General features: G+C 38.5%; 1 protein-coding gene across 3 annotated transcripts in view; it reads left to right on the forward strand.

The window, feature by feature from the left end:
* The window catches only part of LOC122807151 (6-phosphofructo-2-kinase/fructose-2,6-bisphosphatase 4-like), an 877,767-nt gene that overhangs the window by 530,457 nt on the left and 332,850 nt on the right, over positions 1-14,460 (forward strand). The gene's annotated exons all lie outside the window — the stretch shown is intronic.

Below are 14,460 nucleotides of genomic sequence, written 5' to 3' on the forward strand. Positions count from 1 at the left end.
ATGCTCAGCTGTATAAGGAAGCTTAATGTGTTCCCATGTGGGAAGGGGTGGATGGTTGGTTGGTTTAAGAGTGTTGAGGAAAGTCTTGCTTGGGAAAATAGCTATAGGACCCAAGGAGTGTGTGTAGGTAAGATGATTGACTGAAGTGGTGGAATATGGAAAGAGGGGAATGGTAGGGTGACACCAGAGACAAGCTATACAGTGCCTGTGAGTGGGTTCAGGAGGACGGGTGGGGGCAAGCTATGGGCAGTAGTGTAGAAACACAAGGAATTTGATTGGCATTTACTGTAGGCAGTGTTGAGGACTGGTGCAGGACCAGAATGCTGATGTGTTACCTGTGATCTGTCAGTCAGCTCTTTGAAGAGGCATTGTAACTTGTAGGCCAGTGGGTATTTTGAATTGACTGGTAGTCCTTTTGGCAGGGGAACCCCCCCCCCCTACAAGTTGCCCAGTGTCACCTATGAGTAGGCAAGATTCATGGGGGGACAAGGTTGCTGATTTTTACTCTTTCACCCAGTCTCAAGGCTACTTCAAAACACAAATGAGCCTGTACTCTCACAAGGGTTTTTTTGGGACCTGGAATATCCCAACATGAGGGGATGCAGGCCCTGGAAAAACCTAATATTGCTAATACATATATTTCTATAATAGAAACCATTGGCAACTGCACAGTGATTCCTTTCATTGAAAAAACAAAATGGACAACAGGAGAGCATAACACTTTCACAGTGCACAGAAGTTCACAGTCAGATAATGATTAACTCATTCCACCCGGAGCAGCTCAGAAAATGCATCTGCTTACTTCCACCAGAGGAACAGCAGTACAGCCTGAGCTCATTTTCAGATAAACCATTTGTAATGCCATACATTTATTATTTATTTATTTACATTTGTTTACTGGGAAATTCCAACTGGACACAGGTCTTTTTTCAGTGGAGGCTGGAATAAAGGTAGGATGTATATAAAGATAGTACTAAGCTCAAATAGATACTGTTCTAAACTCACGTACCTAAATCTTATATTAAGAAATATGTGTAACTTTTTAACCATAAGAGCTAGACTAAAAATGTAGATGCGAAAGTTGTTTAGCAGACACTGACCTTTGCAACAGTGTAAACATTGATAGTGTGCATCTAAGTCATTATTAAATATTTGCCAAGGAATACTGGTATTATGCATATTTTTTACTTTTTTAGTACAACAAATCACAGTAATTTGGTGAGTGTATCATGTAGACCCATACAGTTTGTAATATGTTTGTATAAATGTCAGCTTTAAAATGATACCTTAACCATTACTGTGTGATGCTCCTTTACTGAAATATTCACAAAAATATGATTATTATTATATTTATAATAATAATAATAGATAATTAATCAAAGCATAACATCTCATCACCTGTAACAGACAGAGACTACATATCAGTGAACAAATTGTGTGGCTCAATGTCAGCTTCAAAACGATGCATCATGCATGTGGTCGCTATGCTCTCTTTCAAAGATATGGGCATAATAATGAGAAGTATGGCAAATGTATAATTTCCATAATCCTACAAGACTAAAACTGGGATATCTGTACATGAGTACAGCATACAGACACAGTTATTTTACCATGTTGTAAGGAGTAATACTGTCTTCAAAGTGAGGTATTATTTGGGACATTGACATGCTTCCTCGCAAAGGTATTTACCAAAATGTGGAAAAAAAAAATCATAATTTTTATAACCTAAGTCCTAAACAAACTGTGATATCTGTACATGTGTAAAGCATACAAATGCATTTCTTTACCATGTTGTAAGTACTAACACTGTCTTCAAAATGAGGGATTATTTAGCACATTGTCATGTTCCCTAGCAAAGTTATTTACCGAAGTATGAAAAACTATTAGTTCTTTTACCGTGTTGTAAGGACTAATACTGTCTTCAAAATAAGGTATTAGTTAGTCCATGCTCCCTAGAAAAGTTATTTACCAGAATATGAAAACTGTCATAATTTTCATAACTTAAGTCCTAAACAAACTGATATCTGTAAATGTGTACAGCATACAGATGGAGTTCTTTTACCATGCTGTAAGTACTTATACTGTCTTCAAAAAGTAGGTCTTACTCAGCATGTTGTCATCTTACCTACCAGAGTTATTCACCAAACTATGAAAAAAATAATACATTTCATAGCCTAATTCATAAACTGTGATATCTGTATGCAGCAGAATGTTATATACTGAATGTGTGATACAGGAATCTATTATGTGGTATAGGTTCATAGGTATGTACTAGGCTGTCGGCCCAAGGGCCGACATAAGCCTAGCCAACAAGATTCCCTGGCTTACGCCACCCAGGAAAGTTATTTTCCTGTGCCACTGTCGAGCAGAGACACAGAAGTGATGCCCGGGGTGTATTTCCTATTTCCCATCCACACATCAAGATTTTTCTTGAAGAGTGCTAATGAAGAACGTTGCTTGACATAGATAGGTAGCCTGTTCCAGAGTATGGGAAGTCTCTGGGACAGGAATCTATCCCTCCGGCATGTCCTGTTTATTGTGGTGACAAGGTTTAGGTCCCTAGAGTGTGTAGCTCAGAAGGATTGGGATTTCTTTAGGTGTAGCATGTCCAACAGCAATGGGCTTGACATAGCTTTATATGTTAGGCAGAGATCACCTCAGAGTAGGCGATATGCTACGGAGTAAAGCTGGAGTTTTTTGAGGCGGTCAGTGTAGGGCATTTGCTTGAGGCCAGTAATCCTCTTTGTGAGGTACTTCTGTGGCCTTTCCAGCTGCTGCAGATGTCTTGTGAAGTACATTCCAAAAGGGGCGTTGTACTCTATAATGGGTCTAATGAGTGTCGAGTAGAGGGGAACAATGACCTCTTTTTTCCTGGATGAGAACCCTTTTATGATGAGGTGTGCCATGTAGAAGGACTTCCTGACTACTGTGGCGATTTGACTATCAAAGGAGAGACTACTGTCCAGCTGTCCACCATTATTACCAGCCCTTAAATTGAGGGCTAACAGGGTAAAAACAAAAAATAAAAAATAAAATAAATAATAATTAAAAACAAGATACTAAGTATAAACAAACACTTTTATAATATCCTTATTACACAATACTACTACTATGTATACACTACATACCTATTTCTCCAATATTTTATTTCATCAATTCAGTTATTCAATTATATTTACATAATTATATATATTTTTCATTTATCACTGTTTCATGAAATGTTCTACATGAGATATACTATGAGATTTTACATGGGTTCTACATGAATTTATATATGAGATTTTATATGAGATTTTTATATGAGATTACACATGAGAATTTTTGTAAAGCTTTTTTAACTGTACCACGCAAATCAACGTATATATAAGAAATACATAGTTTAAACTTGTGGATATATATATATATATATTTTTTTTTTTTTCATGAACTATATAAATATATGTATTTTTTTCATGAAAAAACTACTTACTGTACCACTTCACAAACTAACGTGACTTTTATTGTTAACTATATATATACTTAGTTACATATATACACCAACAAAAGTATACAAGCGTATTTATGTGTTATTTTAACTCTTTTGTAACCTATTTTAAACTTCGAACTTTAAGGCAACATTATTTGTTATTAATTGTTTTAAATTATCAATTATTGAATTAACCAATAAGAAGAAGCCCTTGTGTAGCAATAACATTCATTCTGATGAAGGTTCCGGTCAGGAAATGAAAGCGCTTAATCGACTTGTACTGTGTTTGTGTATTTAAATAAATTTCTTTCTAAGTTCACCACTTCTGTCTTAAGAAGCATGAAGTTGGCTTTGGAGAAATTTTTTACTGTGGTTTCCTTAATGGGGGTGGTGGCGGGATGTGGATATCCAGGGTGATTAGCTTATGGTCGGATCAGACCAACGAGGAGTTGACTTCAGGTGTGGAACACCAGTCACTCATGTTGGTAATGACTAGGTCTAGGATATTGTTGCCCCTGGTGGGGGTGTGGATAACATGATCCAGGGCATTGGAGTTTATGAATTCCAGAAAGCGTTGAGCTAAGGAGTTGGTACATAAGTAGTTTTCCCAGTTAATGGTGGGGTAGTTGAAGTCGCCCATTATTAGGGTGTTTGGTTGAACCCTAATATTTTCCAGTACATCAAGAAAAGAGGAGTGGGAATCCTAGGGCATGGTGGGGGATCTGTAGCAAGTTACAATTTGGATTACAGTCTTGCTCAGAGTTAGTTGCACTTGGATAATGTCGGATGCATTATGCTGAGCAACTAGCCTGGAGGTGTGGATATCCTTAATGAATATGGACATGCCTCCACCTTTAGTGTTTCAGTCCAGGTTAGGTGGCCGGAAGGTGTGGTATGAATTATAGCCTGGTAATGCAGGGGTGCTCTCTGGAGCCCTGAACCAGGTCTCTCTCAGTGCACAGATGTCGATGTTCTATAATTTAAGGAGTGCCTCGAGTGAATGCATTTTGCAGTTTAGACTTCTAGCATTGAGTAGCATTACCCTCAGATTTTGCTTGCTTGTACCTGTTATGGTGGTGAATTTGTCATTTGAACCTTGCCTAAAAAAGGCACTATAGGGGTGGCAAGAGCCTTAGCCAGTATCCGGAATCCCAAGGGCAACAGGTGCAGGCCATCTCTGGCAAAGCATCGTGGTCTGTCGATCATGTCATCCCAGGCAGACAGATACTGGATCCCCTTAGAATGACACCAGAAGCTTAGCCAATTGATGAAGTCAATCATTTTGTCCTTGTACTGTGGTATTATTCTGGGTGATGGCAGGATGCTACTCAGGGCTAGGGTCATACCTGCCTGGGCTACAAGATCAGAGAGCTCCTCCATGTCTCTTTTCATGTAGTCCAGGGAGGTACGTCTCAGATCATTCACACCAACATGGACAATGACAGAGTCATTTTTGTACTTGTGGAGTGACCTGAGTGCGTGCGTTATGTGGCGGATCCTGGCACCTGACAGGCAGCTGACAGTAACTTTCCCCAAATTTAGCCTGGTGAGTGGATCATCAGTGTACCTGACTATAGAGTCACCTATGACTAGAGTGTTGGGTACGTTGTTATGCCTTATGGGCTGTGGTTGAGTGGCACACTGAGTTTGTGGGCTATGTGTCATTTGGGTTGTGTTGAGGGGTGGAAGTTGCATGCATTTCTGCTTTGGAAGTCTCTGTTGCTTGAGGAGATTTTTATTGAGAGCCTCTGAGAATGTAGGTGTGTGTTTTGTGTTGCTATGTGTGTGTTTTGGTGGTGTAGGTTTTGAGGGACTATGTGATGAGTGTGGTGTGGTGCAAGTGTTTACCTTCTCCTCTTGACTGTCTAGTCCAGTCTTGGGCGAAGAGAGCTTTGCTTCCAGTTTGGATATATAAGTGCATCTCTCACAGATTGTAGTGTTGGGTAGTAGGAGGAGAGGGTTGTCTGTTTACATGAGGCAATTGTTGCATTGCCCCAAGATGCCCAGATTCATCAGGTAGACAGGAGAAAACACCAGGAGTTGACCCTTAGACATGCCTGGATAGGTGCTTATTTATTAAGTACTAAAACTGTTTTCCTCTAGACAAGTGAGGAAAGTTGAGTGCTGTAGTAATTATTAGCTTATTTAGTGCTTACAACAAGTTCTGAACAAGTGCGGAGCTCAAAGAAACTGATTTGAGTGCTAAAACTAAAAAAAACTGGCTAGTTCTAAGGAAAACTTTGAAGAGTAGACTTTATGGCGCCAGGAATAGTTTAACTCTAGGTAAGCGACGATGCATAAAGTGTATTTTTTTTTATATAACAGTAGCAAATGAGCAAACTGATTTAAACAAATTAACCAATAAAAAGCTAAAAATTGAGCCCCATTCCAGCAGTCTTCGATCAGACAAGTTCTAACTGAACACTCCTGTCACTAGGGTGCAGGGGAACCTTCTCCAAAAAAGATGGTCTGGATTAGTGCTCAAGTTATACAAACAAAGCTAGTCTGAATTTAGTCTGTGCAACAGCAAACAAGGGGTACCAATTTCAGAAAGAAACAGTTCAGATAAGCAGACACAATAAGCCTTTAACCAGAAACTCTCAGCTCAGAAGGGCAGAATCTATGTTTTTGTCTGGCCACATCATTTAGCTGAATTTTCTGACCTACACACACCTTGCCTATCCTTGCCCATCCCACAACTTCACTTGTGACAATGAGGCAAAGTTTTCAGAATCCAGCCCATTGATTGTGAATCCACTGGTCTGTGAAAATTTGATTGGATGAGGGTTTCGTATGAGGATTAGCATTTTAGGATGATGAAAATATGGTGAGCTACAATTTCATATCTCTAATAAAGTAACTTGAAATGGTGGAGAATATTGCAGCAGCACTGAAAATTTGTGCCAATTGAAGTAATGTATGTTTTTTTAGTCCAAGTGCAGCAATATATACAGGATAAAATACTGAAATGTAAATACACAGTGGTTACCAGTTATATACACACAATCACAAGAAAGCGTTTTTTATATGTGCAGTGCTGGTGTACGATGTTTCTAAGCACGCAGAATGCAAATTCACCTAGAAAGGTTTAAGTTACATATTAAAAATTCATATACCCTTACATGTGGTCCTTCATATGCAAGGACTATTCATGTTTTCTTAAAAAAAAACAATAAAAAAACAAAGGATGGAAAAAATACTAAAAAGAGAAATGTACAGTTTTCAATGTATGACGACATATTACAAAGCAAATCACCTATCTTGAATGAAGACCCTTTTGCTGTAGATTAGAAGTATTAGTTTGCTATCACTATGACCTTAAACAGTTCAACAGTCTATAAAATATTTTAAATCTACCCATCAATCTAGCCAATAACAGCTTAACAACTAATTAATTAGGTTATGGAATGGAAAGTTCTTTTACAGGTATTTCTTTCACTACAATATGCATCATATCACATCTGCTCTCTCCTTGTTTGATTTAAAAAAAAAAAAAAAAGCTCACAACCGCAACTGCGAACACAGAAATAGTACAGGCAACTGGCATTCATCCGTTACAGCACTACATCTCACAAAAGCCTATAATGTAATACCTGCCATTATGACTGCAATTTTCAGTGATTTACCACAAAGGCAAGCAAAAATCACACACAAGGTTTTGCAGTTCAAAGGATCGCAGTTACAATGTTCAAATGTTTAATAGGAACCCTTTTCTAAAGAGACAGATGAAGGCCCTACCTGCGTCAGCTCAAGCAAAGTTATTTTAACTTTTACTAAGCAAGCATCACTGCCTTTTTCTGTTAAAATGGAAAATTCTTTTACAGGTATTTCCCGCACTATAATATGCCCTCTCCTTGTTTGATTAAAATAAATAAAATAAAAGGAGCAACCGCAAATAGAGAAACAGTATGGTCATTCTGCCATTACAGCACTGTCTCTCACAAAAAACTATAAAGTTCAAATACCTGCGGTAGTGGTGCTGCGGTTGCGTTGTCGCCTCACAGCAAGACGTTGTCCCGTTTGATTCTCAGCTAGAACGTCTTCTGTGTTGAGGCATACGTGAATGGGCGTGCCTTCGTTGAAGGTTGTGCATCAGGGCTGGTAACTCGGCACGTAAAAATCCACTACCAAACATTAGCGGATCAGAGTTCTGCTGTGGCGACCCCTAACCGGGATAAGCCGAAAGACGCAACATTGACTGTAATTTTCAGTGACTTACCACAAAAGGCAAGCAAAAATCTGAAGCAGACTCAGGGATGTTTGACAGAATTAGGAACCATTTTCAATACGCGTATACCAGTGTTAATTGTATAGTCACCTATCGTACTAAAGTACTTTTGAGTTCCAGACAAAATTAATTTCTAGTTTTCTGACAGGTTGTTTGGGTCAGTACTCACAAGAAATATATAACAAGGGTTGAATGTATAAATTTCTGCAAGTACAGAAAGAGACGTAATGGAGCAATTTCAAAGTGAGTCACAGTTGCATACATAATCAGCTTGTTGTGATTGCAAGAAGATACAAGGTGCACAGCAAGCTGACTTTCTCAAAAAATTCAAATACGACCATCTGGCAACTCCACACTCAAAAATAAGTTGAGAAGGTAACTGACAAAGTTCAGGTACTTTTTTCAACTTATTTTTTAGCAATGGAGCTAAAATGTGAGTACAAAGTTATTCACATTTGTGGAAGGCAATCGGGTGTAACAGCATACAATTCCTAGCATTTCAGAGAGTGCTCGGCTGTAAGTGCAGCGGCGCCATATGAAGGCATTCGGAGTTAATGAGTTAAAACCATAATGAGTCACATATTTGATGTTTGTTTTTGTTTAATGGGGTAGTCTGACTCCCTTTTTCTGTGGAAGCCCTTGGAGAAAAGCCCCACAGTTGTTTTACAAAATATTTAGCCTATTAAATCGAAACTTTTTTTTTACATAGTTTAATGATTTTTTTACATACATAGAAAATACACATACAAGTTTGACACAGAAGAAAACATGTTTGTATATCAGAGTGGAAAACATGGCATTTTCACTTTTGCAGTAGGTTAATTTACATTCAGTTTTATGGTAAAAGATATCAAAATTCACACATGTTCAAGAACAGTAAAGAGGCAGTAGTGCAAAACATGTTTAGGTGAGTAGGATTTAGTTGTTAGGAAGCAACTGATGTAGAGATTAGAGAAATCCGAGTCCAGTAACAGGTTAGAGAAAAAAAAATTGTGAATGATTTGGTTGTAGGTCATTGGGAGAAGTAAACAGAAATAATGTAAAAATAGTTTAGTGAAGATGAGTATATGTTTTTTTAACACCTTTATTGAATTATCACAGGCAAACATAAATTTATATGCAAACAATCAAACCATATTAGCAAGTTTTCATTTATAAATACTATATGTCACATATAGTGTTGTATATCATATAATCTAAGCAACATTATATAAATTATTCAATGACTGTCTTCTCTTAAACCTCATTCCACTTCCAAACCATTTTCTGCATGAATTGTTACAAACATTTCCATTTTTTAAACAAGAAACATCTTTATTAAATTATCACTTATAACATAGACAATCATACATTTATATAAATGAAAACAAGCATTGACATATTTTTCATTGCAAATATTATACATCATTTATAATCTCTCCAGTCATTGTCAAACACTATACATCTTATTCAATCCTGCCTTCTTTTAAACCTCATTCTTCCTCCAAAACATTAATCTGCATGTATTGTTCCCTCAATTCCCATCTTGACTATGTAATTTGCACTTACCCTTTTCTCAAGATCCTATTTCCAGTTGTTATATCTCTGTTACTATATTTATTACTTCTAGTATAGTTGGTTTAGATTATAATTTCCATTTTCTAGTAATTGCCTTTTTGGCAGCCCCCATAATTAGACTCATTCCTCACCAAAAGGATAAAGGGGCTCAAACATATGTCATACGATGCCCGACTGAAGAAACTCCAGCTCTATTCAGTCGCATACCGTCTGCTCAGAGGTGATCTGTGCCTGACATACAAGGCCATGTCCAACCCGGAATTAATGGACATGCTCCACCTCAAAAAATCCAAATCCACCAGAGCCACGAGAGCAAGAGACTTAAACCTCAACACGGATATAAATAGGACGTGCTGGAGGGACAGATTCATCACCCAGAGACTCCCTACACTATGGAACAGAATCCCAGTCCATGTGAGGCAGAGCCCCTCACTGACTCTGTTCAAGAGAAATCTTGACGAGTGGATGGAAGATCATAGGTTTACCCCGGGAATCATCTCTGTATCACTGCTGGACAGAGGCACAGCAAATTAATGGGTATAGTATTCTCATCCTAAGGGATGGTGAAAGCCACACACACTCTGGCTAGGCTTATAAATGCCCTAGGGCAGATAGCCTAGTATGAACCTATGAACCTATGAACCTATGAGCAAGGCCTTACTATGTCAAGGCAATTCCAATTCTGTATAGTAGCTCAGAAAATAATTTTGTTAGTTGTACCAATTTGCTCGCCCTGTATTTCTAATAGATTAGTATGCAGGGAATTTTTAAAATCTGACAACTTATTACACTCCCAAAATATATGTTCCCAATTACCTATATCTTCCTCATCACACCACCAACATTTGCTATCTACCTGGAGAAAAAAATATTTGGAGTCTTCTTGGGGTATAGAAAATACCTATGTAAACACTTCCAAGCAAAGATCTAAATCTTCTAGATTCTGTTGCATATTTGGGAAGTCATGCATATATTGCCCCCATTGTATTCTTGTGAATTGCTTATACAGTCTCTCTTCCCAATCCTGTCTAACCTCCTCTGATTGATTCTTATAGATATCATGCAATATTTTATATGCTATACTAATTATTCACTTTTTACCTGCTGGTCTTTCACTTAGGATCCCCCTATTCCTTTCTCTTTGCCTATATTGCGATGTCAGCCCTTGATTAGGAAGGCAGTCACTAGCCTGCATTCCAAATAAATTCTTGGCCGTTTCCCATTCTGTTAGGTTCATAGGTGTGTACTAGGCTAATGGTCCTAGAGCCTTTACAAGCCTAGCCCATAGAAGTGCCCTGGCATTGTGCCACCTGATGTTAGTTCCCATTGACTCTATCAAGTAGAGCCACTGCAGTGATCCCCAGGGTGAACTTTCTATTTCCCATCTACTCATCAAGATTTCTCTTGAAGAGGACCAGTGAGGTGCTCTGCTTGATATGTATGGGAAGTCTTTTCAGAGCATGGGCAGTCTCTGGGTTCTGACCAGTCCCTCCAGCATGTTCTGTTACCTTTTCCTTTCTAATTATTTGCTCCCAATACCTTGATTCCTTTGCCAGTTTTCTCCAGTAAATTCCAGCCCCCTCTTGGCTGTTGTCTGTATCTCTAATTGCAGTCATCCCTTTCGGCAAAATCTTTCTGCATTCCTGTGCTGGCTTAGTTCTTAGAATACTTTCTGCCACTTTATGAATATAGTTTCATATGTGTTTACCTGCCTAATGACCACAAGGGCCTTTTTAAGCCTAGCCATGCATCCCAAATCTCTGACAAGTTCTAGTACCCTAAATAAGTGCAGGCAGGGGCTTAGGAGGTGAAACCTTTACGAGCTGTAGTAACAGCCGGTCGGTTCAGAAATCGGAACCAAACCCATCTGTCAAGGATAAATGAAGATAGACAACACAGATGGAATATTATGGTGATTACATATAACTTCTTTAGTTTTGTCCCACATATCCTTAGCTGCCATAACAGAATGCCTTTTTAATCCATAGTCCTAAGTACTTTATTTTGTTATGTCCCCATAAGTATGGATATTGATGGATCAGTTCATGTCTGGATACATAGTTTACATCTATTGCCTTGTTTGGGATACAAAATGAATGAAATAAAAACAGATTTGAAACAGTTTCAAAATGTTCCACAAAACTGAAATGTCCTTTTCTGGTTTTATCATGCATAAAATATCATCTCCAAATAAAGCCAGCTTTTCTTGACTACCATGCCAATTATATGCTTGAATTTCCGAGTCCCTTATTTTCTTTGCCAGTGGTTCTAAATGTATTGCAAATAACTAAGGGGAAAGAAGACACCCCTGCCTGGTTCCTCTGCTTAAACAGAACTTAGCAGAGAGGAACCCACCCATTTCAATGTTCGCCTCCAAGCCCTTGTTTATCCTCCTAATCAACCTTATAATTTTATGTGGGAATGCAAATGCTTCCATTGCCCTACTCATAAAATCCCAGCTTACTCTGTCAAATGCTTTCTTTGCATCAAGACCCATCAACAACAGTGATATTTTCTTTCATTCTGCTTCCCTCTGGATCATCATTGTTCTATTAATGTTGTCAGCTGTTTGCCTCCTTTCCACAAAAACATATTGATCCATATCTGTCAGTTTTGGCATCACATCTAACATTCTTTTAGCCATTATTTTTTTAATTTTATTTTATTTTTATTTTACATTTGTTAACCGGGAAAGTCCAACAGGGCACAGGTCCATTTTCAGCGGAGGCCCGGGGAGAAACCTCCACATGAAATTGTATATAAGTAAACAATAAGAAATATAATAGAATACATATGAACACACATGAGAAAATACATGAGTAAATTTTTAACATGTTCCAGTGTCTATAGTACAATATACATGATAATGCTTAAAAAATAATCAGATACATAATGATCAGGGTTTTCTTTTGGAATGGTGTTTGTTCTGTACAGTATCTGGCAGTAAGTTAGAACATATCAGTGGATAAACAGGTATATCAGAGGAAACAGCATGATCCCTGATGGAGTCCTTGCAACAGTGCGGTGGGGTGGATTAGCCAGGGGTGTGGCATGAACAATGCTAGCTGTTTCCAAAGTGGATTTTCAGGAGTTTTTTTTAAGTGGGTAGTAGAGGTGGTGGAAGTAATTTGACTTGGGAGTGAATTCCAGGTTCTGGCAGTAGTGCATGCAAAGAGAGATTTCCCTGCATCATTTTTGTGTTTGATGACATTTAAGAGGTTTTGGTTAGTAGAGCTTAAAGTTCTAGTGGTGTCGTAGGGCTGTATTAGTTGCAGAAGTGCTGGGGTTTTGTTAGGAAGGTAGTAGAGCTTGTGTGCTATTGAGAGTTGATTGAGTAGGAGTAGGTGAGGCAACTCCAGCCAGTTAAGTTGCTTAAGGGATAGACAGTGGTGGGATCTATAGGAGGCACCAGTTGCAAACTTGGCTATCTTGTTGTAACAAGCTTCCATTTTGTTTAGTTCTGTGTGGTGGAGATTAGTCATGATGGGAGAGGTATAAAGGAGGATGGATAAGAGGTAAGTTCTTGCGATAGTGGCTTTGGTATGATTAGTGATGAAGTGTTTGTTCCTATAAAGGAGACCAAACTTTTTATTTACTTTATTGATTGTTTGTGCTACGTGTATGTCAAATTTTAGATTGTCTATTTCAACATTATAGATACAAACACTTTATAATTATAGTTTAGAATTAAAATGTGGATCTATGAAGCTGGATCAGGTGGATCTTTGCCATCTTTGAGTATTACAGCCACCACTGCTTTCATCCGGGATGTTGGTGCCTCTTCTCCTTTTAAAATACTGTTAAAATAAAACCTTACAGATCTTTATCAGTTTCTTTCCTTCTAGCTTCAAAACTTCCACAGGAATATCATCAATTCCTGGGGATTTTCCTGTAGATTAATTATACATCACTATTCATGTCTCATCTCCTCTTTTCCTAACTGTTAGTAAATGAGTCTCATCTACCTCTAATCTTGGCATATTTAATTCTTCCATAAGCATTTCCATTTTGTACCTTTTCTTGATTTTCACATTTCTCTCCTTTATACAGATTTTGATAAAATTTCCAAAATATTTCTAGTACCTGTACAGGCTCTCTGGTTATCTTCCTTGATACAGGCTCTCTAAGCTTGGCGACAGCCTTTTTTACTTTCTGTTGCTTGAGTCATTGTGCTAAAAGTTTCTGCGCTATGGAGTTACTATCAAAAAATAGTTGCTTATTAGCAGTCTTTCTAAATTCATGCATATTATTGAGGTAATTCCTTATTTTCTGTTTAGCATTCTAAAATTGCTCCTCTTCTTCTGTGAGATTCCCCATATTCTGCAGTACTTTAACCTGCATCAGTCCCTCTAAATAACTCCTGATCTGATGTTGTTAGTCTTCATTCATTCATGACAGCTGGGTTTCGGTTCCATCCTTGAAACCGACTCGGCCGATATAATAAGCTTGTGCCAGCCAGAAACTCTCAAGCTAAGGTTACCCATAGTGCCTCTCTTCACTTCACTTCTGATCTTGTTTGCCGCATAGAGTTTCAAGACACGCCAGGCCTGCTCTCAAGCTAAGTGTTGATATCTTTTTCACTATTTCCCTAAGGATGGAAAGACCCAGCGGACGTACGTTTTTCCACTCCTCAATGATCCCATACCAGGAATCAGAGAAGTGGAAAGATGTGGTTGAGGAAGTCCCAAGGGCCTTTTTGTGACACATGTGGTGAGTGCCTCCCCAGGGGCAAGTGGGGAACTTCTCAGGAAGATGCTACTGAGCAGTTACAAGTGGAGTCCCACAGGGATCTGTCCTGGGTCCTCTCCTGTTTGGTATCTACTTCTCTGAAGTTCAGGCCAACACCAAGGGACTCTGGTTAACCAAGTTTGCGGGTGACTGCAAACTGGGAGCTATTATTGCCTCTCAAGCTGATGTAGACATCCTACAAAAAGGCCTCACAGACACCAATGACTGGTGCCAGAACCATAGTCTTAAGCTCAGTGCTAAAAAGTGCATTGTCATTCCCTTTGGGAAAAACACAGTGCCCACGAACTATCATATCGACAGTAGCCCACTCAACTCCCAAAGTGTGATAAGAGATTTAGGGACATAGGTAGATAGCAACCTCTCCTTCAACAACCATGTCGCCACTGTAGTTAGAAAGTCCTTCTATATGGCACACCTCATTACAAACTTTTTCTCATCCAGGAAGAAAGAAGTTATAATC

The sequence above is a fragment of the Protopterus annectens genome, chromosome 7.part0 (genome assembly GCF_019279795.1).
Source record: "Protopterus annectens isolate FY-2018-M chromosome 7.part0, PAN1.0, whole genome shotgun sequence".
NCBI lineage: Eukaryota > Metazoa > Chordata > Ceratodontiformes > Protopteridae > Protopterus > Protopterus annectens.